Source organism: Podarcis gaigeae, assembly GCF_964106915.1.
Source record: "Podarcis gaigeae genome assembly, chromosome: 9".
Classification (NCBI taxonomy): domain Eukaryota; kingdom Metazoa; phylum Chordata; class Lepidosauria; order Squamata; family Lacertidae; genus Podarcis; species Podarcis gaigeae.
In genome coordinates, this window is record NC_139685.1 from 24,023,229 (window position 1) to 24,047,748 (window position 24,520).

Genomic DNA, 24,520 nt, shown 5'->3' on the forward strand with positions numbered 1-24,520 from the left:
TTCTACTAGTTTCTCCCTAGCTGTCTACATTATCTTATGCAGTCTTTTGTCTGTATGAGAGTCCTCCCCAAAATGCCATTTTCCTTTCAGAACTGCAGAGGGGGTGGTGGCGTAGTTATCCTCTTCCCCCTGTGCTTTTGTGACATCACCAACCATCAAACCAATTCCCACTCTTGTCTTAGACCTATTTGCGTGCCTCACAACCAGTTGTACTCACCTTGAAGAATCTGGTGCAGGGTTTGGGACGGCTACTGGTCTCAGCTTTACATCTGGCTGACCCAGTGGAAACGCTGGCCATGAGTGCTTTAACTTAGCTTAAACCAGCTGACCTTTTCTTGAGGATGTTAGACTGACCAGGGTACCACATGCTTTAGTTACATCTAGATTTGATTACTGTGAGTGACTCCACATTGGCAAGAGTCTTTCATTGCTGAAGTTCATTCAAAATGAAGCAGAAGGGATGTTAGTTAATGGGCATGCACCCATGAGCCCATGTTACACCAGTTCTGCAACATCTGCAGTAGGTGCCAGTTTGCTTCTGAACATACCTTATAGTGTTAGTGATTACCTTTAAAGTCATACATGGCTTTGGTGCAGGATAAATAAACCATAACATGACATAATGTACCTGTGGGACCAATTCCTCCCGTACCATTGTGCCTGCTCCCTTACATCAGAAGGAAGGGCCTTTCTCTATGTCAAACTTAGTGTGGATGCAACAAGATACAGGGCCTTCTCAGTGGCTGCCCCAACAGTGTTTGTTAAGTATCATTGTTTAATTGAGATTGAAATGGAAAATAACTCTGTATGTGTTTGTGTGTGTATTGCCGAAGAGTTAACATGGAAAATTCAATTGAAGCTAAGAAGAGCTCTTTGGGTACCTGATGGGTTGATAATTAACCTATGATATTCTCTGCTCTCTCATGTGGTGTTTAACTTTAAGTCATGTGAGAGAGCTGGCTATTCAGTTGCAAATCACTATCTTTGATAGTGAGTTGTCTTTGCATCTTTCTCTGAAAGCCACAGAGAATAAAGGATGTGATAATGAGGTCTCTCCTGAAGAGAAAACAGCTCCAGGCTAATGGAGGCTATGTTGGGAGAGAGAGAGAGAGAGAAAGACCTCTGATTTTAGTTTTTAGTTTTTTTGAGTTATTTCAGATTAATAAGACAGTGAATCTGTGTTGAACACGCACATGATGCCGTACAACTATTTGGATGTATCATTTGTTTTTGTATCTGTTTTTAGGAACAAGTTCTGTGAGCAAAGAGTTTGAATCATAATTATGGGTCTGGACAATTTTTATTCCAAGAGGAGTCGGTTTTTATTCATCTTGCTGTTTCAGGCTGTGCAATATTAATATCTGGACTAGTGTGGAACACCTTGCCCCCCCCCCCTTTGGCTGTCTTTTGGTTGTCTTTTTGCCTGCCATGTGCCTGCTGTAAAGGTCACATTTGTTTGTGGACTCTGGCTTTTGTTGTAGCTGAATACATTTTATTGCTTTATTTTATTACAGTGTGGTATATGGTATTGTGATTTTAACTTGTTGCAAGAGCGTGGTGTGGTACAAAGGCACTTTGAAGGGCAGGGCAGACATTTTTGTGTGAATCTCTAAAATACCTCACACTGAGGAAACAGGCTTGGAAGCAAAGGCTCAGTAATGGCTGTGCAGGCAGGCAAAGGTGAGGAACTTCTAGTGCAATGAGTCCATGTGCAATGCCAGCAACGTAATAGCTGTTTTGTTGGATAATAAGGACTAAATGGCAAATAATCATCCAGCCTTCAGAATTCTATCAGGTAGCAGCTAATTGCTCTAGCTACAAAGCTAGAATTCATTCTCATTTCAAAATTGCTTCCAATGGACTTCAGAGCTACTTCAAAGTAACTGTAGAAAAGCTTCCATTATTTGATGCCCAACTATTTTTATCTAGAAGATCTTATGTTTACCTGAGAGAGTTATGATGTGTTGCTGATATATCCCTGTTTGGGTGTTGCCTTTTGGAGCTAGGACTCCTGTAACTGCAGACATTTTTAGAAAATGCCCCCAATCCAAGCAAATCAAAGAGATAACAACAACAACAACAACAACAACAACAACAACAACAACAACAACTTATTACAACAACAACAACAACAACAACAACAACAACAACAACAACAACTTATTATTTATACCCAGCCCATCTGGCTAGGCCTCCCCAGCCACTCTGGGCGGCTTCCATAGAAACCAAAAATACAGTAAAATATCACTCGTTAAAAACTTCCCTGAACAGGGCTGCCTTAAGATGTCTTCTGAATGTCAGGTAGTTGTTTATCGCTTTGACATCTACTGGAAGGGCGTTCCACAGGGGGGGGCGCCACTACCGAGAAGGCCCTCTGCCTGGTTCCCTGTAGCTTTGCTTCTCGCAATGAGGGAACCGCCAGAAGGCCCTCGGCGCTGGACCTCAGCGTCCGGGCAGAATGATGGGGGGGGGGAGACGCTCCTTCAGGTATACTGGACCGAGGCCGTTTAGGGCTTTAAAGGTCAGCACCAACACTTTGAATTGTGCTCGGAAACGTACTGGGAGCCAATGTAGGTCTTTCAAGACCGGTGTTATATAGTCCCTTTGCATTCCAAAGGTAGTGGTTGTTGAATTATAGAGAATCCTCCCCTGTTCCAAATATACCCTATAAAACCCATTCACATTTTGCTGCAGCTCCTTTGTATCCAAACATTAGGGCCAAACATAGAACTTGCTAAGAAAGTCAAGGTGGGCACAGCATATCATGAAGCAGATAGTAATGTGGGCTGCCACCTTTAAAGCAGTTGGGGCAAGATCATTGCCTGTTGCTGCCTTCCATTTCTCCCTTGATCAACTGAGATTTATTTTTGTCACCGTTGCCCCAACTTGGTTTGACTGATGCCCCTGGAGCAGACCCTCTGCCAAGAAACCTCTGGCCACTGCTGCTCATCATTGTAGACCCTATTTTGTGCCCCTATTTTCCAGGGACAGCCCCAGTTTCTGATTTGATCCTGGAATGTCCCACTTTTCCTTAGGATGACCCTATTTTCATCAGAGAAATGTTGGAGGGTATGGCAGGACGTCCCTATTTTCATCAGAAAATATGGCGTTATGCGATCCCTGAGCCAAGGAGATAAGTAATTTTCCAACCTTTAGAAGACATCTGAAAGTTTTTTTTAATATTTAAAATATTTAATGTTTAATTGTGCATTTATATATGTTGGAGCCACCCAGAGTGGCTGGGGCAACCCAGTCAGATGGAAGGGCTAAAACATTACTACTGCTGCTGCTACTACTACTACTACTATTGCGGAATAAGGTGTCCCTATTTTAATTGGAAAAATGTTGGAGGGTATGTCATTGCCTACCTTTTCCCTCTATTGGGACGCGGGTTGCGCAGTGGTCTAAACCACTGAGCCTCTTGGACTTGCTGATCAGAAGATTGGCAGTTCGAATCCCCGTGACGGTGTGAGCTCCCATTGCTCTGTCCCAGCTCCTGCCAACCTAGCAGTTTGAAAGCATGTCAGTGCAAGTAGATAAATAGGTACCACTGCAGTGGGAAGGTAAATGGTGTTTCCATGTGCTCTGGCTTGTGTCACAGTGTCCCACTGTGCCAGAAGCAGTTTAGTCATGCTGGCCACATGACCTGGCCTGAAGCGAGATGAGTGCTGCACCACATAGTCTCCTTTGACTGGACTTAATCGTCCAGCGGTCCTTTACCTTTACCTTACCTTTTCCTTCTGGGTTAGAGGAGACAAGTCAGTGGACAAATTCAATGAAAAAGAAGATGAGCAACTGCTACCACCTATTCACTCCCTCATCTAGCAGATATATTGCTTCAGCAGCAGGAGCAGATCAGCAGGCCCCAGCTGTTCCCCTTGAGACTCTCTGGCTCTCCTATCTTCTTCAACAGGTTGAGTGGTGAGTCAATAGCAGTGGGATGCTAGTGGGTAACCACCTTGTCCTTTGCCTTAGGCAGCAAAACCTATTTGCCCTGGCCCAGAGCCTGCTATTTTTGCCATTTTAACCTCTGCACATGATGCACAACTCTTTTAAATCAGTGGAAACGCTAGCAGCAAACAATGAAAAACAAGGCCTGTGGGGAGAATAATGGCTGGTGCATGAGGGCTTGTGCGCCTGGCCACATTCCTTGGGCTGTTTTGGAAGTGTTTGGAAATTTAGTCACTGCAAGACTAAAATTTGCCCATTTGGGACATGTCGATGGCTCATGTTTGTACCTTAGAACTTGAAAATCTTCCTTTTATAAAAGACCTACATTGTTTTTTTAAAAAACCAACAACATCAACAACCCTCTAAATGGATGTTCCTTCTTCCCATCAGTTCATGCTTCCAGCTATGAAGGATTTATCCACCGTGACCTCTCTGATTTAGTGTTTTGTGCCATTGGTAATCATGTGTCTTGGGCTCCCATAAACATTCTCATGGCACGGGGACAAGGCACCTTAATAAGGTCAGTGCCATCAGAGCACTTGTAGTGCTTGGTGGAACAGAACTGTATTCAATGAGCCTTGTTTTCATTTGTGGGCAACTCAAACGGATTGGACAAGGAATGTGTGAAAATTGCTTTCTGACAGAGAGCAAGACACAATGAATATCATGAGGGTACTTTTTTTCCCCTTTGCTGTCATGAATCATAGGCCTCTATGGTGATGGAGAAAAGTGAGACTGTGGAGCTTTTTAATGCGCTACCAGCCAAGCAACTGAATTTTTCATAACCCCTTATGGTTTTACACAGTTGAACAAAAGAACAGTTCATAATATTGTACCAGAGGTGTTTGCTTAGTGTTAGTGGTACACAAAGGAAGGTTCCAAAGGGTTGTGGCTTTGTTTGGTAGCCTATTCATTTCTGACAAACAGAATGTCCTTGTTTCATTTTATGAGCTGACTGATGAACTTCAGGTTAATGCAACTAACATCAACATCACAGGAGGGGAGCAACATTACGGGAGGAGAAAACTTTGGAAACCTTATGAGAAGCTGGTGAAAGTGAAGGACTTCAAGGAACATCATGCAAGGGGTGTTTATAGGACCAAGGTGAAACTGTAAATCTCCCTTGCTATTTTTGTTATTGGGTGCTGGATGTTGCTTATGTAATCATGTATTTATAGTTCTGAAATGTTGTTTTTGGATAATATTGTATTTGCTATTGTATTGTATTTCTTTGTTATGTTAATAGGACATTCTTTTTGTACTGCTTGGTTTTGAAATGTATTTTGTTGCAAGCTGCTTTGAGTCTGATGTGTGTGTGTGTAAACGTGACACACAAATGAATGAATGAATATTCTTGTTCGACATGACAAATCCTTAAGGCTGGATTCCATCTGTTTTCACATTTTGAGTACCAGATTACTGGAGGGCAGGAACCCAGAGTAAACATTTTAACTTGCACTAAATATAGATCAGCCACACCCATTATCATGAAATGTCATTTCTTTAAGACATACTGTATGTGATGATAAAATGGTTGTGATCCATGAATAATGTGTAAAGGGTGTTTGTACTTTACAAATCATCACAGTAGCATGAACATCAGAAAAGCTCTGCTGGATCAGATCAAAGGTTGATCTTAGTCAAAAAAACACAGTTTCCCCCCTTTTGTTATAACAATTTAATTTATAACTTGTTTATAGCATTTTTTTCTTCCTGTGTGTAGATCCATCCCTGGTCACAGTGGCCAACCTGTTGCTTCTGGGAACCTCAAAAGGAGGACCTGAAGGCAGCAGCCCTCTCAGCTGTTGCTCCTTAGAGGTTACTATTTCTCTGAACCTGAAGGTAGTATATAGCCATCCTAATTAATAAGCAATGGTAATCTAATCATTTGTGAATTAATCTAATTCCATTTTGCAGGTATCTAAGCAAATGCCCCCTGCCATATATGGTGGTTTCATAAATTCATTATGTGCAAGAATCACAGGATGACCCTGAGTCTTAGTGTTATGAGAGAAAACTCATCTGTGCCCACTTTCTCTACACTGTGTGTAGTTTTATAAAACTCTGCCATGTCGCCCATTAACACACACACACACAAACACACACACACACACACACACACACACACACACACACACCCCCCTAAACTAAAAGGTCCCCCATTCAGGGCTTTTTTTCAGCTGGAACTTGCCAGAACTCAGTTCCGGCACCTCTCAGGTGGGCACCACTGCCATTCTAAGAGAACAAGGCAGTGTTCTGGCACTGGTGAGTTCTGGCACCTATTTTTCTAGAAAAATGGCACTGCCCTCAATGCTTCATCTCAGGGGTGGGAACTACAGCCCTAGGAGCCAAATGTAGCCCCCTAGACCTCCCTACGTGGCCCCAAGGACCACACCCCTCCCTCGCCATAGCCGATCTCCACAAGACGCAATTGCCACTGCACCTGCTTTCTGCCCACCTCAAGATTATGTGATAATTCATTTTGCTTGTCTGGATAGAGCTTGGGGAGATATGTGTGCATGTAGAAACCTCTGGCTTGTATGTGGTTGGAATAAAGTAATGCAACAGTCAGAGTTGCATCCAGTGTCCTTTCGCCTTTTGCATCACTGTTAAGTGACTCTTGGAAGGGTCTCCATGAGGAAATGTGTCTTTTGGGTTTGTTTCCCTGTGTAACCCTGAAGATATATGCTGATATCCTAACACACCAAATGAGTGGCTTTTGCAGTTAATTTTCTCTAGTTCCTCATTTTTTTCCAAGAGCTCTACAGTTTATTTGTGTGAGGTGGACGCATAGAATTAGGTTCGGTTGTTTTGCAGAAATACAGTACAGGCCCTTTAAATAAAAGAGTAATTTTCCTCTACACTTTCCCCTCATAAGTAGGCCACCCAAGAGTTCCTGTTTCATATCTGTAACACGTCGATAATGCAGCAGTTTTAATTAGGTATTATGCAGAGGGGGCTAGGTCATGCATTTTAATACCAAAGTTGAAAGAAGTCTGTGGAACACTAGAGGTCAGTTTTGCATGATAATAAAATTATTTTTTCCTTGCAGGGCAGAGGTCAGTATCCTAACTAAGGATTTTTTTTTTAGCATTTCACGGTGAATTTCATGAATATTTATTTGTTAGGGCATATATTAGAAAGCTGGGAGAGTCTGAGCATTTACACGAAGTGTGGGTGACTAATTACAAGCAAATCACAAGGCCCAGCCAAAAAGAGATGGAAAGAACAATACTGAGCAAGAATATAGAAGCAACCTGGAGATGACGTCTCCTTAGAAGCACAGCAGATCTTGTTGGATTATCTGGTGGCTAGCAAGTTTGTGTTTTCAAAACCTGCTTATGAAATAGCACGTAATATGATATGATATTGAATGCCCTCATCAAAGCAAGCCCACCATGAGTGAGGTTGCATGAGCATTTGTAGGGTTACGATGCCCTAGATGAAGGCCTGCCAGCCCATAAGGCAAGGTAAGGCAACCATCTCAGGTGGCGGGGTCCAGAGGGGCAAAAGATCCTGATGTAGATCTTTTTTCTCCCCCATGTCCCTGAAGTAGATCTTTACTCACCCCTTTTGCCCTGGTGGGGTGGAGAAAACAATTTTGTGGTTCACCTCAGATGCCAAAATGTCTTCGGCTGACACTTTCCTAGGCCATATTATTTTCATTTTTTTAAAAGCCCTTTTCTTAAAAATTGATAATAAATCCTGCTACGTTAGCTTCACTTTACATAAGTAATCTCCTTTCCACATACACGTATATTCTATGTCTGTAGCAAAATGGCATAAACCAAAATGCGGTTATGTGGCCAGAATTCATGTTACAAAGAACATATTGAAATTTTCAAAAATACTCACTCCACACAGGTGAAGTGTGCAGGGTTGAAAGAGCAAAATAATTCTGAATGGGAAACAGCTGCAAAGCAAGACGGTCTTAATATTACATGAAAAATGAACGAAGTAAGACAACATCACAAAATCTGTCACTACTGATGGCGATATCATTGCATATTATATATTTGTGACATGATTTGCTTGTTCCCTGTTTCAAGGGAAAGCTTTAGATGAGTAGTGGCTAGAGATGGTTGGATCAGTACATTTGCTGCTTTGCATTTTAAGTCTCTTCAACTCCATTTTCTTTTCTTTCTTTTCCATTTTTTTTTAAAAAATTCATTCTTTACACCACACATAAAACAACATAACTCACAACACACCAAACACTTAAAAATATCAAATCATATTCTTACAGTTTCTCCCAAAAATTATTTCAGTGTATTGCCATAATAAATAATAATAATAATAAATTTTATTTATATCCCGCCCTCCCCAGCCGAAGCCGGGCTCAGGGCGGCTAACAACACTAAAACAGTACAACATGAGATCTCAGAGGGTTATGAGCACAATCTTCTTGATGTATAAAATCCATTGAACCACATTTGCCATTTTGTTGCCTATTCACTTAGTTTGAAGAGACCCTTTCGGAAAAAGAAGCTTCAGGTGACAGAATCTTCCTCAAGCTACTACTCATCATAACGGCGAACACAACTGGTTGGCCAAAGCGATGTTTGTCATTGAATTGATGGTGTTTCTGGGTTTTATCACTTTCCACAAATTCTAGACCACTCTATTACTTATCAAATATGTTCATTCTCAAAGTGTTGCTGGCTCCCCCCTCCACCCGCTTATCAGACAAATCTCCTAGACTCCTGCTTATGCATGAGCATGGAGGAAAGCTATTAAACCATTGGAAAAGGGGCAAAATTAAATTACAGCCAATTAAAATGCAACAGGCAATGCAATTGCTTTACCTTTGAGAAGGCCTCACGCCTATTGCTATTCAGTTCAGCCTGGATGTACATGTTGCTGCTCCCGCTTGCTAAATGGAAATAATTGCTTGGAATTTGCAGTGTCATTAACATTGCACAGAAATGACTCTAATCTTCATGGAATTCCTGCATGATTATTTGCATTACATGCTAGCACCTTTTGCATCTCTCATCATCATCCTTCTGTGCTCTTTTTGAGCTTTAGGGTCTGTAATATTCAAGACTGCTTAATTCAGAGAGTAACGTTTTAAAAAGACAACTAAAAGACTTGTGAACATTTGAAAATTGAAGGGCCCTGTTCTAGCTAAAGTTCCAGTATGGTCCTATACATGTCTACTCAAAAGTAAGCCCCACTGAAGACATTGGGGCTTACTCCCAGTGACGTCTGCCTAGGATTCTCACGATTAAGTCCTACTGAAACCTATGGAGCTAGTCAGCTATGGTTCACCTAAGTTCAAAAGTGAGGAGGGGGAAGAAAATGGCCGCCAGTCTTTGTTCCTGCCATCCACCTCAAGTATCAAAATCTCTTGCACTGATCCTGTTCTTACTAACCTCAAAGTCACCAGCTCAGGGAAAGTCAGGCTGCATTTTTGTGTAATCAGCCTGAAACCGGTGGCAAGCTTTATTTATGAAGACAAAATGATGTAAACAAAACCAAAAGAAGAAAATATAATAAAATAACAAAACAACATGAATGCAAAATGAATTAGCAGTGCAATGATTTAAACCACTGTGCCTCAAAGCCACATTTTTATAGGAGCGAAAGCAAACCTGAGTGCTCATTCCCAAACTTCACATTTTCAAATTGAATAAGCAGTGCTTGATTCAGCCCTGGCTGAAATTCTAGAGGTGCAAACTTAATTATAATCTATGAGTGTTGAAAAGATGTAAATAGATGGGAAAGCAGCCTGTATGGGCCGAGCTCATGTCACGGCAAAAGTAAGCAACAAAAGTAAGCAACAACCCAAAAAAGAATTAGGAAGGCAAACTGATAGATGTATAGTTTGGTTGATCCATCTTGGCACATCATAATTTGCATTTTCCAAGTACTGGATCACAAAGCTCAGTGTACGCTGACATTGTATGTTACCTCCTTTTACAATGAGTAAATAGACTATTTGGGGAACAGGATTATAACAGCATCATTCTGATGTCTCCCAAGATAATTTTGTAGGGGAGAAATATGTAGTCATTATCCTTTGTCAGCATATTACACTAATATGAAGATCCATTTAGATGTGATATTAAGGGCGGTCAGCTGTCCTGCTTACAGAGGGCAGCCCTCTATTTGAAAAAGTCCTCCATTAGAGTCCAGGGCTGGTTTACAGATATGGAACCACATGAAAGCAGAGTAGGGGCCTTGAAATAGTAAGAAACTATATGGAAAACAGACTAGGCATATTAGGGCACCTTGACACAAAACATGCCACCATGGTGAGATGTATGGTGTGTGTGTTATTTGTGCTTAAATTATAATAATTCTTTTGTAATTTGCACTTATATGCACACGTTAGCATTTGAAAATTTTATGCAGCTTGATGTCCTTTTTGTGTGATATGCATTTCCTTTTTTCTTCCTCTTGTGATGTGACAGGGAAGCCCTCAAGGGCACAGCAGCAGGCCAAGATGCAAAGATTCTTCAGACTAAAGATTCACTTTGGGAGGAATGGAAGGGGGGCATGCAGGGAGGGCTCGGTTAAATGGTGTTTAACAATATGGGAGAAGGGAGTGGGTAAAATTGATGGTGTTGTGAAGAGGAGTGAACTTGCTAACAGGGAACTAACTTAAGACTGATAACACCTGGCATCAAGGCCTGCTTGGCTGACTCTTTAATTTTCACAGGCATTCAAAGTCATCAAACAGAAAAGGGAGGAATTTACACTCTCCTGTCACTTCAAAATTGCTTCTCAACAGAGAATGAAGAGGCTGTTTTAGGGGGAGAATGTGTGCCTTCCAAACCTGGCCTTTATACTTTTGTACACCATCCCAATCTCTGAGCAACGCAAAATTCCAGGGGTTCAGGGTTGGTGTTTCCTTTGGGAATGAGGCACGATGGAGACCGTGGTGTCTTTATGATATATGGTTTATTTACACATACAGTGGTATCTCGGGTTGCATATGCTTCAGGTTACATACGCTTCAGGTTACAGACTCCGCTAACCCAGAAATAGTGCTTCAGGTTAAGAACTTTGCTTCAGGATGAGAATGGAAATCGTGCTCCGGTGGCACGGCAGCAGTGGGAGGCCCCATAACGAAAGTGGTGCTTCAGGTTAAGAACAGTTTCAGGTTAAGAACGGACCTCTGGAATGATTTAAGTACTTAACCTGAGGTATCACTGTATATACAACCTGAGCCTGCGATGAAGGGGGGGGGTCACAGCATTAGCACCTCAAAGAGTCTTGTTTCTCCTGTAGCCACAACCTTGGATTCAAGCAAAGATTAGGTGTTGCTCTCAAACATTTCTCTGACTCTCTCTCCAACTTGCTGCTTCACTTCTTATCATTCTTACTTCATAATACTGCAATTCATTCTATCTAATTGAGTGAGGGGACACACCACCTTGCTGTCTCACACAGTGCCCCTTCCTTTTGTTCCCCTTAATGGCCCATCACCCAGGCTATCACCTCGAGTTTATAAACACTCTGTTAACAAGGTCATCACTTTAGGAGTCAATGCAGTTCATGTTTTGGAAAAGTGCCCATACATGTCTTATGTGTGACAATATTTGACATGCAAACTTTCATTGCATACAGTGGGAAAGGTTTGGTTATTTTCAGGGAAACCTCGCAGAGCCTTTTTATTGATGTTCTGCTGTTGCCACTGGCTCTTATAGATTTTCTACTGAATATAATGGAACTTGTGTCAAACACTTTGGAAGCCCAGCTAATCGTTTACAAGTAATTTGCTTGTTAACCGTTGATCTTAAGGATCTGTGTTAGTCGTTAAAACTTTGGCTGGCCTTGCAGCACCATGTGACCCTGAAAAACACATTTCCTTTCATCACCTTTCATTATTTTTACGTGGGGTATGTATTTGGAGTGGCACTGGGAACTTGCCACATTCAGCTTTATCTGGAGTCTTCAGCTTCTACCAAACGAGACAGGACTGTTAGCACCTACCTTGAAAGATCCCGTTTCTAAGAATTTCTGACGTATTCCACATTCATGCATATTGCAGCTTCTGGCATAATTCCACCCCCCAACTCTTTCATCTAACTTCATTTGTAGAATTGTTCCTCACAATCGTGCACGGATATCAACAAACACTGCTGAGGCTTCATTGACTCTGTTTTTAAAGGACAAGCCTCCAGCCATGCAGATAGCATTCTCGTTGTTTCGAGCATTCCTCAGTGCCTTTCTTCTGCCTTTTATGCCCCAAACTTATTCTTCCACGGGGAGAAGAAAATCCTAGCCTGAAGTCAACTGAGCCTGAAGCTTCAGCTTTGAAGGGCTGCTATGCAGGAGAGCTAAAATACTGGTCTGGGGTACACTTGAACAGTCATTGCCAGAAGGAACTGACAGCTCCTTGTGGGGAACGGAAAAAGGTGGAGTTAATTGAGCATGGCAAGGGAGATTGAAAGCAAACAAGACATATTTCTGCTTTTCTTTCTTTCTAAAAGTAGGATTCAAGGTGAATATCAGCTAAGGCATCAGAAAGGGCTATTTTGAAGCAATAAAACTGATTAGACATTTTCTTTGGAGCTTCCCAAATGAGTCCCTACCCTTTTTGCACACTAATGAATTAACTGTCCCCTCCCCCATGGAAATCCACTTCATATGTCAGGAAACTAATCGGAGGCATTTCTCTATTACAGTGAACTGGCTCTCTCAGTATAGGTCAGGGTCTGCTACCTTTTTTTCTGCTGAGGGACACATTCCATTTGGGTAATCTGTCAGGGGCCACAGGCCAGTAGAAGGTGGAAGGCAGATCCAAAAGTGTGTCGTCCACTTGCTTTTCTCTGCCTTTCTGTCGCTCCTTCACACACCCCTCCCTCATTTCTCCTATTATGTATTAAGATTAAGTTGCAGTTCTCACTCAGGGGCACCAGTATGTAAATGAAGGATTGAAAACTGCCACTCCTGATTGGTCCTGATTGGTTAGCTAGTTGTGAGTTGTTACTGTTTCAAGTTACTTAGCATTATATAAAGCAGCATTATATAAAGTCAGTCTGATTCCAGGAGCAGTTCTAACTGCTGCAATAAAGAGTTGTGAATCCAACAGAGCTGTGTCCTTCGTCCATCTCTTCCACTATTCAACATCTCCCATCTTTGATACTCGTGTCCCTGGGCTTCTCTCCAGGTCTTCTACTCAGCATGCGATATGATCAGGCCAAAGCACTCATTAAACAATGTGTAGCAGACACAGAGCACCAATTAGATCTAGCCAGGACCCCAACTTTTATTGCCAATGAATCCATCAGGTACTCTGCCTCCCCCATGGCATATCTAACTAAACTTGAAGTCCCTAAGCATTGGAGGGCCTTTACCCTGGCACGATGTCTTGCCCTCCCCTCGGCTGTCAATGAAGGTCAATATAGGAAGATTGCTTACTCAGAGAGACAATTCCCCTGTGATTCTGGACAAATAGAAACAATAGAGCATGTGCTTCTCCAGTGCCTATACAGTGGTACCTCAGGTTACAGACGCTTTAGGTTACAGACACTTCAGGTTACAGACTCCGCTAACCCAGAAATAGTACCTCAGGTTAAGAACTTTGCTTCAGGATGAGAACAGAAATTGCGTGGCAGCGGCATGGCGGCAGTGGCAGGCAGGCCCCATTAGCTAAAGTGGTACCTCAGGTTAAGAACAGTTTCAGGTTAAGAACGGACCTCCAGAACGAATTAAGTTCTTAACCCAAGGTACCACTGTAATGGGAAATCATGTTGCCGAAAGATGGAACACCACAGCACCATCTGGTGTCACAGCATTATAACGCATTTAAAACTTTTTATTTTTTATTTTTACTAATGTAGCTGAGTCCCTGGTATAGATTGCTATGTCCCTCTCTGCTCTTGTTTACACATGCAACCTGAACCCGAAAAAGAGATACAGTGGTACCTCGGGTTAAGTACTTAATTTGTTCCGGAGGTCTGTACTTAACCTGAAACTGTTCTTAACCTGAAGCACCACTTTCGCTAATGGGGCCTCCTGCTGCTGCCTCGCCGCCGGAGCATGATTTCTGTTCTCATTCTGAAGCAAAGTTCTTAACTTGAAGCACTATTTCTGGGTTAGCAGAATCTGTAACCTGAAGCGTATGTAACCCAAGGTACCACTGTACATACATGTCACGGGTATACATATGTGTCTGGGTAGACTCACAGCACAATGCTGTTCTAGTCCCCATTGAATCTAATAGGTGTAGCTGATCAGCTAGAGATAAGCTTCATGCTCAGTGGTCACTAGTCACATGCAACCCCAAAGTGAATCGAGTTCAGCTGGGGATGTGGTGTGTATATGCTGGGAAGCGGTGGCCAATAGTGACTTTCCTGGGTGCATAGTCACATAGCAGTCGACACACATGCAACTACTTTCAAGTACTCTGTGTATTTTCAAATGGAGATGTTTTCTGTTTAGGAATGCTTTATCATTTGGAGTGGAAGGGAACGGGAAATACAATGCCTTGCACATGTTCCAGAGATGTTCTCATGCATCATATGTGGCCCACCAATAGTACACCACCAGGATTGATTTACTAAGCCTACCAGCCACATTGCAGGACCACCTGAACCCCTTATGATCTTCCTTTTGTTCTGAAGTGCAGCACAGATAGCGTTCTGTTCAAGAACATTAAGTGCTTGAGTCACTTCATATTCTAATGTTCCATAAAATCTTGCTGCTGTGATTTCACATTTATTTTAATTTATAATTCGCCCTAAAGAACCCGAAAATATCCCAATGAGAACTAAATGCACTTAGTGGACTCAAAATGCTAACTAACTATAGGGGTTAGAGTGGAAAGAGAAGATGAGGAGGAATGGAATGGAATATCATGGAAAGGGCCTTGGCTGACTAGCTGGAACCCTGAACAGGACCAATCTGCGCTGCTACATTTTGTTGTAGATGAAATTTCAATTGGCCAAACAATAGGAAGAAGAAGAAATCAATTCACTGAATGTGTTCCAGCCTAGTTGTCTTCCATAGAAGTTTGAATATAATTTTTTTGGTAATTTTTTTAAAAATAATTTTTATTTATTTTTCCATGTATACTTCTTCTAACAATATATCTTTAACAATTTTTCATATTTCGACCCTCCTCCCCTGGACTTCCCTCATACTCCTGTTTTGTTTTATTTCCATATTGTTCACCCTGCATATTGTTTCCCCAAAATTTTCTCAATACATATAGTCTTTTTTTGTATACAGTTGTGATTGTTTACTCAAACCCTGGCAATGTCCATTTCTTTATGTTGCCTTTTCATATATGTTGTAAATGGTTCCCATTCTCTTTTAAAGTCTTTGTTGTCCTTTTCATGTAATTTTTCTGTTAGTTTTTGCCAGTTCTGCATATTCCATAAGTTTCCCTTGCCATTGTTCTTTTGTTGGTACTTCTTCTGTCTTCTTTTTTTTTTTTGTAATTGTGTCACCCCCAGATTCAAACAACACAAGACCAAAGATTTCTTTATAATGAATAGTATCCACTTCAAATAATTTAGATATCAAGATCATTACCTGCTGTATAGCAACAAGTGTTCTCTTTAAGAAGCTTTCCTTCATCCCGAATGCAATGCAGGCTTCGTTGCAAAAAATCCAATTAGAGCCTGGCAGTCTTCAACTGCAAAATCCGCACTGTACATCTCAGGGTCCACCGGCCCACATTTTCTGATTGGCTGTAGCTGGTGAACCCCAGGGCCAGACAGTGGTTGAAGTGGGAAGATTTTGAAGGAAATAGAGCACTTTCAAAGCGGGAGGAAGAAAGGAAGTGGGATGGTTAGTCCAGACTCCATTTTGACCTCCTGAAAAGAAATGGGTTGCTCATTATTTCACCTGTAAAGATGCTGAATAATATCTCACCAGAAGTTGGTTCCCCATCTCAGCAGGTGGGGAATAATAGTTATGCTGGCTTCCCAGGCGGTGAGTTACTGCTGCTTATATGGAGGGAGAGGGTGGGAAGGCCGGTGAGGTACAAATGCTCCAGCAGGAGTGGCTGGAGACAGCACTTCGCAGGTGTATACTGCATACAAACACTCATGTGCATCTGCATCTGCACGAATCAACTCACATGCAACCTTTACACACACATTCATTTTCTCTCTCGCTCACATACTCATATACCGTCTTACAAAGTTACTGCCATCCAAATTGTAGCTACTATACCCTTGCCATATTTAGGCTTCAGAAAACCATCCTGTTGAACCCTAAATGTGGCCCAAAGGGCCATTTCAATGGGGTAGTCACAGATAGATCGGTTAACCCTATATCCTCCAGCTCTACCCCTACCCAGTGCCTCCCACGCACCACTTTTACGCTTCCAAATGCACTCCTGTTGGCTCCAGTAGGAGGGTCTTTTGAAGCCTAAATATGGCACTGTGGGTAAAGTAAGGGGTAAAGAGCAGCAGTTGCAGGCCAGGAGGAGATGTGTCATGGGTTGTACCCAGCCTGCAAGATGAGGAACCACTGTTTCAGAAGGCCTACGGTGAATAATTAGAGGTGCTTCCTCTCTCGACACACACATGAGATGTTTTCGTTTGCAGAACAGCATGGGATCCAATTGTATTAGCCCAGGTGACTTCAACAGACAAGGTAAATTTAGCTATTTCTAAATTAAAATTGACTTGAGGGGAAAACAAGGCTTGACCGTGTTCTCCGATGACAGACCACCAAATTGGATGTGTAGGGAAAGGCTTTGAGCAAATGCCACCCACTGGTAGGAATTATCATCTGGTTTCTATTCTTTATTAGATATTTCACTCTAAAGATATCCCTTTCAAATGCAAGTGCTTGCTGTCTTAATGATAATAATGGAAGGTGCAAAAATGAAACGGGTAGAGCTTTAAAAATGCTAAATGCCCATTCTTTGAAAAATGATGGAGCACATTCCGCTAGTGCTGTTATGTACTGTGATGTTGTATGAACCACTCCCAAGAAGAGCACAGTTCCTGACACTCCTGTTTGAAGGATATGGGCAACACACTCATTTATTCTCAGGTGCCAAAATGAATTAATATTTTCTTTCTTTTTTATGAATATTTTATTAAGATTTTTGAATAAAAATGCAAAGATAAAGAAACAGAATAACATATATCATAACATACTTTCTTAACATCTTTGGACTCCCTCACACCTCCCGCTCCCATTTGCATCGTTGTCAATTCTTGCCCGCAATTTATCATCTTGTTTACACTCTTGTGTCAGGTTCATTTAAATATAATCTGTTAGTTCTCGAATAGGTTTATAATTTTTCCTCAAACTTACTTATCATCTTAATTCCATCTAATTTAGTGGTGCACAATTATTTATGAATAAATAAATAATTGAATTAATATTTTCAACCAAGAAAATGCGCTATGCACTGCAGTGGCAAGCATTACACAGCCATCCTAGACACCCACTCACCCTCAGCATTGTGGTCCATAGCAAAGCTCAAAAACCCGTTCACTATTCCGTGGCTTTGAATTTAGTCACCCCAACATTGTCATATAAACACTATGGTCATTTTTAAAAAACAATTTATAAAAATGCTTTTTAAACAAATACAATAACCATTAACTACACAACCAGCAGTACATCTAATGGTTTATGTTTTATCCATTGTCTCTAGACACAGGGCTTTTTTCTAAAAAAATTTTTAGGGGTAATCTCATTTTGACTCACAAAACCCGTCACTTTATAGTTCAAATTGGGGAAAATAAATACAATAAATGGACCAAAGAACATGCAAACTTTCATCAGTAAAACACCACACATCTACATTCCACACTGCTTCACACATTAAACGTCCGCTTCCACCTGAGACTCAGGAAAACCGTGACAGGAAATGAGACTGCCATTGGGGGTAGCAACAGAACTGACAATTCACCAATATAGAAAAGAAACTAAAAATTATTTTTTAAATTTTCTTCTCCCATTAGATTCACAAAATGTTTAGGGGTATGTGTACCCCTGCGCCCCCCCCCCCCGAAAAAGCACTGCGCTTACACATTCAACATTCAAACATATTACAGTCATAACTCCACTTACATATTCCTCCGGTTATGTAAACTTCGGGATACGTAAGTGGCAAACCTGGAAGTATATTTCCAGGTTTTTGCCACGTGCGCATGCGCAGAAGTGCTCTACCATCGTGCGTGCACAGAAGCGGTCCCTTTGGTTGCAAAAACCTCGGGATCTGGCCGGACCTCCGGAACGGATCCCATTCGCAACCGGTGGTACCACTGTACTTGGTGTAACCCCTCAACTGAGAAGGTTGACCGGTTGGTATAAGAAGGTCTTGATTTTGGTCATTAACATAGTTAAAGAAAGGGGTCCACATTTCTTGGAAGGTGCCTCTATTTGTTATGTCTTTAGTTGCCCTCATGTGTCTGGTGAGATGCTCAGACATTGCTATATCCCAGATATTATTTTCTCATAAGTTCAAGGGTATTTCAGTTTGGCTCTACCATTGCTGAGATATGGTAGAGATCAGGTTTTTTTTAATAAAAAAAATAGTAAATAAACTTTAATAGGTATTTTTTGAGGGCAGGGGTAAGCTATTTGTTCACGAGGAACCTTAAAGAGATATTTTTAACAAATAACCAGAGGCTGCTTTGTGTCAGTGACAAGTAGTTCAATTGCTGCATTTGTCTGTCTTCCCCCTCTTCATTTTAGAGACTTGGAATTTAATGCTTAATTTATTAAGATGTACATATTACTCCCATTTTCCCTCACTGCCCTTTATAAAACAGGAATCTACACCACAGATCAACTTGATGAATAGGATATTTTAATATACAAGTTTTCTGGAAGACTGAAATGGCTCCTGTGGAGGCATGCTTTTTGGGGTTGGGGATACATTCCATTTCAATATTTCAGCAAGAGAGCCTTTTTTATTAGGTATTAGGTATTTACTTGGTTATGCTGTCTTTTGATCCCACCAAGCTAGGTGAAAGGAAGTTGTTTGTGGAGCCTGGGGGCAATAATACATCTAAGACTCTCTAGGATTTTATGAAAGCTCCATCTTCCCCTTTTCATTAAAGGCCAGAACAACATGTTCCACTTTCACCTCATATCCTGAAACCAAGCTGCCTCTTCTCTTCCTCTGCAAAGTAGCGGCTCCAGAGATCGAAATTGTCAGGGAAGAAGGGATTAGCAGGATCTGGGCTTCACCTCCCTGCCCCCAGCTCCATTTCCTGTGCAATTCCATAAGCTGTAGCTTAATGGTAGAGCATTGACTTTGTCTGCAAAACATTGTAGGTTCATTCCTCAGCATCTCCAGGTATGCCTGTGAGAAAAAAACTGTATGATATTCAAGAGAAATGCCACTCAGTATATACAATGCTAATCTAGACGGACCAATGTTTTGACGTGGTGTAAAATAGCTTCCACGGTTCCTGAGCCCTTCCCTGCAGCGGGGATTCCAGGTGATTATAGCTCTGCGAAGGGTTAACTGCAGTTCCCAGTATTCTTTGGGGGTTACTTTAAATGTATGGTGTTCACACAGCTCAAAAGAACAAGTCCCCCTCCCAAATTATTATTACATTAGTATTAGCATGAATCTGGTGACAGCAAGCACAACCTTAAAAGAGATATGCCTTGTTTTCTCTTGCATAGCAGGGCAAAATTATTCTAAATTGCCCCCTCCTTTGACACATGCAAGCATCAAATAAAAGCAAATAATGCTTCTCACTTAGAAATTATGGGTTTTTTCCCATATGCAAATTTTAACCAATCACTTAATTCACCAAAAGTAATACAACTAATCGGCTTAGATTTTTGTAATCTGGCAACAGTGTTAGTTCTGTAATTATTAGTGTGAACCACTTTAAGAACCGTTATGGCTGGTAAGCAGTACGCAAGTGATATAAATAAGTAAATATATCCTAGTTATTAGCATTGTCTTTAAAACTAAATGGCATAATGAATGAATGAAAAACAGATAGAGGTATTCCACCCTAGACACAGAGAGATCAGTCTATTCCCAGCCTACGCCAGTTTTCAAAACCTTCATTTGAAGTCTGTCTCGTTCCATTTCCACATCATTCTGCAATTTAACTCCCCCAACACACACAAAATGTGCATTCTTTTTTGCATGTATTGTTCACAAACTGAGCATTTTGGTATGCATTTACTCTCAAACATTTGAATGCATTTTAAAATAAAATTCATTTGTTTGTATATATGTTGTGTATTTGGGTACATATCTTTGAGCTGAGAACTGCATCTCAAAATCAGAAGCGCAAAAACTGAAGGATAACTGCGTTTTGATCCATGTATTAGTTCAGGAAGGCAAAATTAGACTGGCTAACTTAAAAAAGAGAACCAAACAAAAACCTTAAACATCCCTCTTCCCCACTAGCTATTTTTTCCGATACCACTCATTCATTTCTTCCAGAAAATCCTCAGGACGTTCACCCCAAGCTCTTGCATTTTTGTGCTTTTCTGGTTGTCTTCCTGTTCCTTTCCCTTCTTCAAGTGATGGCATATCACAATAGTTTGCAATGGTAATATTGCAGTGCAGTGCAGGTGTGAATTGACTGTAGCACTATCATCTCACCTGGTGAGCAGGTCACAGTGTCTGGCTGTAATCTCATCTCTGCAGCCCTTCCTTGCCCCAGTGGCACTTGCCTGTTCCCTACTGTCACCCTTAGAAAAACACACACTTTCCCCCCACCTTAAAAAGCCATTCCAGAGAAGTCTAGCAAAACTGACAACGCTGCTTTGCAGCTGCTTTTTAAATGGTGTCAGCCTGGACACAGGCAGGTGTTGGAGTATCAGAGGTGGGTTTGCCTTCCTCTTTGCACAGGGAATAGATAGTGCCAGTTGTCTAGGGATTAGAAACTATTCACCCTGTTCAGTAATGATTGCACATTATCTGATCAGATCTACTACTTCTTTAAAAAGTGCCATTGTTGTTGTCTTTGTCACCTAGGAAACACCCTGATGACGGCTGTGATCAGGGCCATCTTAAGCATAGCCGGCGCTGTGGTGCAAAGATCCCTCCATCACGCCCCCCCCCCCCCAGTTGTTGATCTTTTTAAGGAAAGGTTCCCTAGAATTGTTGACCTTTTTTTAGGGAGCTGACACCCGCTTACGCATTATCTCTGCTTGGGAAAAGAAAACAGGAAGTTTTTTTAGTTGCTCATTTATTAACAATGCACCTATCATCATCATCAATCTTTATTACGATCCAGAGACCCAACAAATCATTACAAAGCAATACACAATTCATACAGCCTACCTCCAGGTTAAACAAGCATTTTGTTCAGAATATAGGGATCATTTGTTCTTGCAACCACCGATAAAAACTTTGCCACTGCTAATGTTCTAGCATTTGTCCGGTCTTCCAATAGGAACCTGACATAGTGAGCCTGTGATTTTCCCAGGAAAGGTACCAGCATTTATTAACAATGCACCTATATATATACACACACTTATATAGTCTCAGATGCATGTGGGCCAGCCAAAATCTGACAAGTCACTCCTGGTCTTAAATTGTCCAGGCAAAATGGCATACCTTAACCTGGCACCAAAATGAGAAAAGAAATGCTGAACTTAGATATGCCTCAGTCAGTAAAACACGACTCTCTTAATCTCAGGGTTGTGGTTTCAAGCCCCATGTTGGGCAAAAGATTCCTGCATTGCAAGGGGTTGGACTAGATGACCCTGGTGGTTCCCTTCCAACTCTGTGCATGGTTCTGTTATTCTGTTGTATTTGAAGGGCTGTTCACAGGGAAGAGGGAGCAAACTTGTTTTGTGAGAGATGCTTGTGCTGTGATTCCTGCACTGGAGGGGGTTGGTCTAGAGCAGTGTTTCCCAACCTTGGGCCTCCAGCTGTTTTTGAACTACAACTCCCATCATCCCTGACTAGCAAGACCAGTGGCAAGGGATGATGGGAATTGTAGTCCAAAAACAGCTGGAGGCCCAAGGTTGGGAAACACTGGTCTAGAGGACCCTCGGAGGTCCCTTCCAACCATCCAGTTCTGTGATACGATGATTAAAATGCTCCAAGAAATAAATAAACGGGCTTCTCTGTGGCAGTCACTGGAAAGGGCTCCAGGGGCGGTCATCCCACAGAAAGTTTGGTATGTGCTCTGTGGCTCAAGCCCCATTCACTGGGGCGAGACCCGGTGAGCTGAAGGAGAGCTCCGCGGTGGCAGCAGGGCTGCCCAGGAGAGCTTGATTACGTGACCGCTGTTGGAAAAACGCCCGCCGGGAAGGGTGCCAACTTCCCAAGACACCGAGGCCCCTCCGGTGGTCACTCTCTGACCAGAAATTGCCCTCAGTGCAGCAACCCCTCCATCCTGAGAGGAGCACCCTCGTCTTCTGGTATCCCATCACAGAAGAAAGAGACAGTCAGTAGTCTACACACTACTTTATTTATGGACTGTACACAGAGCTCTCATCTGACATGTCTGCTCTCCTGAGCAGCTACCACAGAAATCCAACTCGACACTCACTTCACTCAGAAGCAAAAGTAACTCTCTCCAGTTACTGAGAACAAGCAGAGACTGCCTGTCTCACGGTACCAGACATCACATGATGTCAACAACCATTGTGCTGCTTCTCGCAGCTGGTGAGATATAAAATTCCCAACAACCGCATGCCTGAGGGATTTAGGCAGGTTGAGGCACGTGTGGTCCGGCCACCTCAACGCCTCCCTTGCTCAGCCTCAGATTCTGGGCAGGAGCCCAAGGCAGCGGAGGCAAGGCCGGGCTGTGCGCTTAGTGGGAAGCGCGCAGCCTCTAGGCTTGTTGAGGCGCGCGCAGGCCGGCCGCGCCTCAACGCCTCCCGCTCAGCTGTTGAGCAGCAGGAGCCCGACACCCGAGGTGGCGGGGCGGCAGAGGCTGCCTGGTCATTCTAGCTAGGAATGATGGGAGTTGTAGTCCAACAACATCTGGGGACCCACAGGTTGAGAAACACTGTGAGTTAGACTCCGCTCAACTCCGGACTCCCCGCGGCGCCTTCGGCAGTGGGGAGCGCCCTGATTCAGCACGCCAGCTGCACCACTGGTTAGAGACGAGCCTGGCTGTGATCTGGACAATAACAAGCATACAGATGATGTGAGGCACACAGAAATAGCTTTTGTATGTTCACGGCTGCAGCCATAAACTTGCTCACTAGCAGGTCAATTCCATCATAGGCCGTGGAGTTTATTTGCAAGCAAGCATTCCTGAAGCATTGTGCTGGCCAAGAATGATCAAAGCAGCTGCAACCATCCTTGTAGTTGGTGCTGCTGCAACATCCCAAGGCAATCTGGGAACTGCATAAGTGAAGGCTGCATAGAAAGGGCTCAAATGATCTTCTGCGTGCGTGGTGTATGTGTGTGAGATTAATTTGCAGCTGACAAACAGAGATGAAAAACAGAATGGGTGCTATGCTCCCTGTTATGTTTTGATACTGTTCTCTGTTTGCCCCTCCCAACATGTGAAAAACAACTATCAAATAGAGTATTATTCAACTGCATGCAGACTCCTGGGCTGATGTTTGGGGTTGTTTGTTGGTAAGCAGTTTTGTCACTGGGCTTTTTGTGTGTGAATCTTTATTTTACATCTTGTGATTTATGTGGAAATTGTTCAGTATGCTTGTGCATATTCTGATGTTTGATAATGTTGTTTTTAACTATTTTTGTTATGCTGCAGTTAAGTGCCGCACCCATTGTAAGATGCCTTAAGCATGGTTTCATCTGTGGAAAGGTGGCATACAAATAACATTATGTATAACAACAACAACAACAACAACAACAATTTATTGTTTATACCCTGCCCATCTTGCTGGTTTTCCCCAGTCACTCAGGGCGGCTCCCAACAATATTAAAAACACTATCAAACATTAAAAACTTCCCTAAACATTGCCTTCAGATGTCTTCTAAAAGTCATGAAGGAATGGGTTTCCAAAACCCAAAAACTGACTGTGCAGGCAGTTTTTAAACTGCACCAAAATCCCCATTTCTCCTTAGCTAAAATGCATAAACTTCAGCCGTTGAGCAAATGCAAAACAAGAACACAGCTATCTCCCATATCAGTTTGACGGCAAGACTGGCCTTGACTCTACCAGTAGAACAGACACAGACATATCTTATGTTCTGAACACAAATGATGCAGAGACCCAAGTCTGGGACTAACGCCAGAGCATGTTCTTGGAAGTATTGACCTCTTGCACCAAGATAGGAGTAGGAACAGGAATATCCTTTTATGGTCAGGAGTGCAGGAAGGAAGATCCCTTTATGGTTGAGAGTACCAGAGCAGGAACATATGTGATGTCAACCTGTGTACGTACGCCGACGTGGTTGGGCTCCTAGGGGAGGAGTGAGAGGGTGCCTGGAGGATATATAAACTGCATGAAACCTGTCATTTCTTTGTACTTGCTGTGGACTCACCACGCAGGTGCCTTCTGCTATCCGGAGAGCAGAATAAACTCTTTCTTTGAACCAACCTCGGTGTCGTTTTGACTTCCTTCCTCCTGTCCCGGAGCAACGCAGACCCAATCGGTGAACTCCAATAAGGCTACAGTCAGATTGTTGTTTATTTCCTTGACATCTGATGGGAGATCATTCCACAGGGTGGGTGCTGCTACCGAGAAGGCCCTCTGCCTGGTTCCCTGTAACCTCACTTCT

General features: G+C 42.4%; 1 long non-coding RNA gene across 19 annotated transcripts in view; it reads left to right on the plus strand.

Moving 5' to 3' along the window:
- The window catches only part of LOC310852507, a 227,236-nt gene that overhangs the window by 184,169 nt on the left and 18,547 nt on the right, over positions 1–24,520 (plus strand). For 4 of the 19 annotated variants that reach the window (XR_014568167.1, XR_014568170.1, XR_014568173.1 and 1 more), the window contains exon 3: positions 5,675–5,793. The exons of 11 other annotated variants lie outside the window; for them this stretch is intronic. This is a non-coding gene — a long non-coding RNA (uncharacterized lncRNA). Of the gene's footprint in view, positions 1–3,556; positions 5,056–5,674; positions 5,794–13,072; positions 13,389–24,520 lie in introns of those variants that run through there. 4 more of the 19 variants (XR_014568177.1, XR_014568178.1, XR_014568176.1 and 1 more) reach the window with 4 other exon arrangements.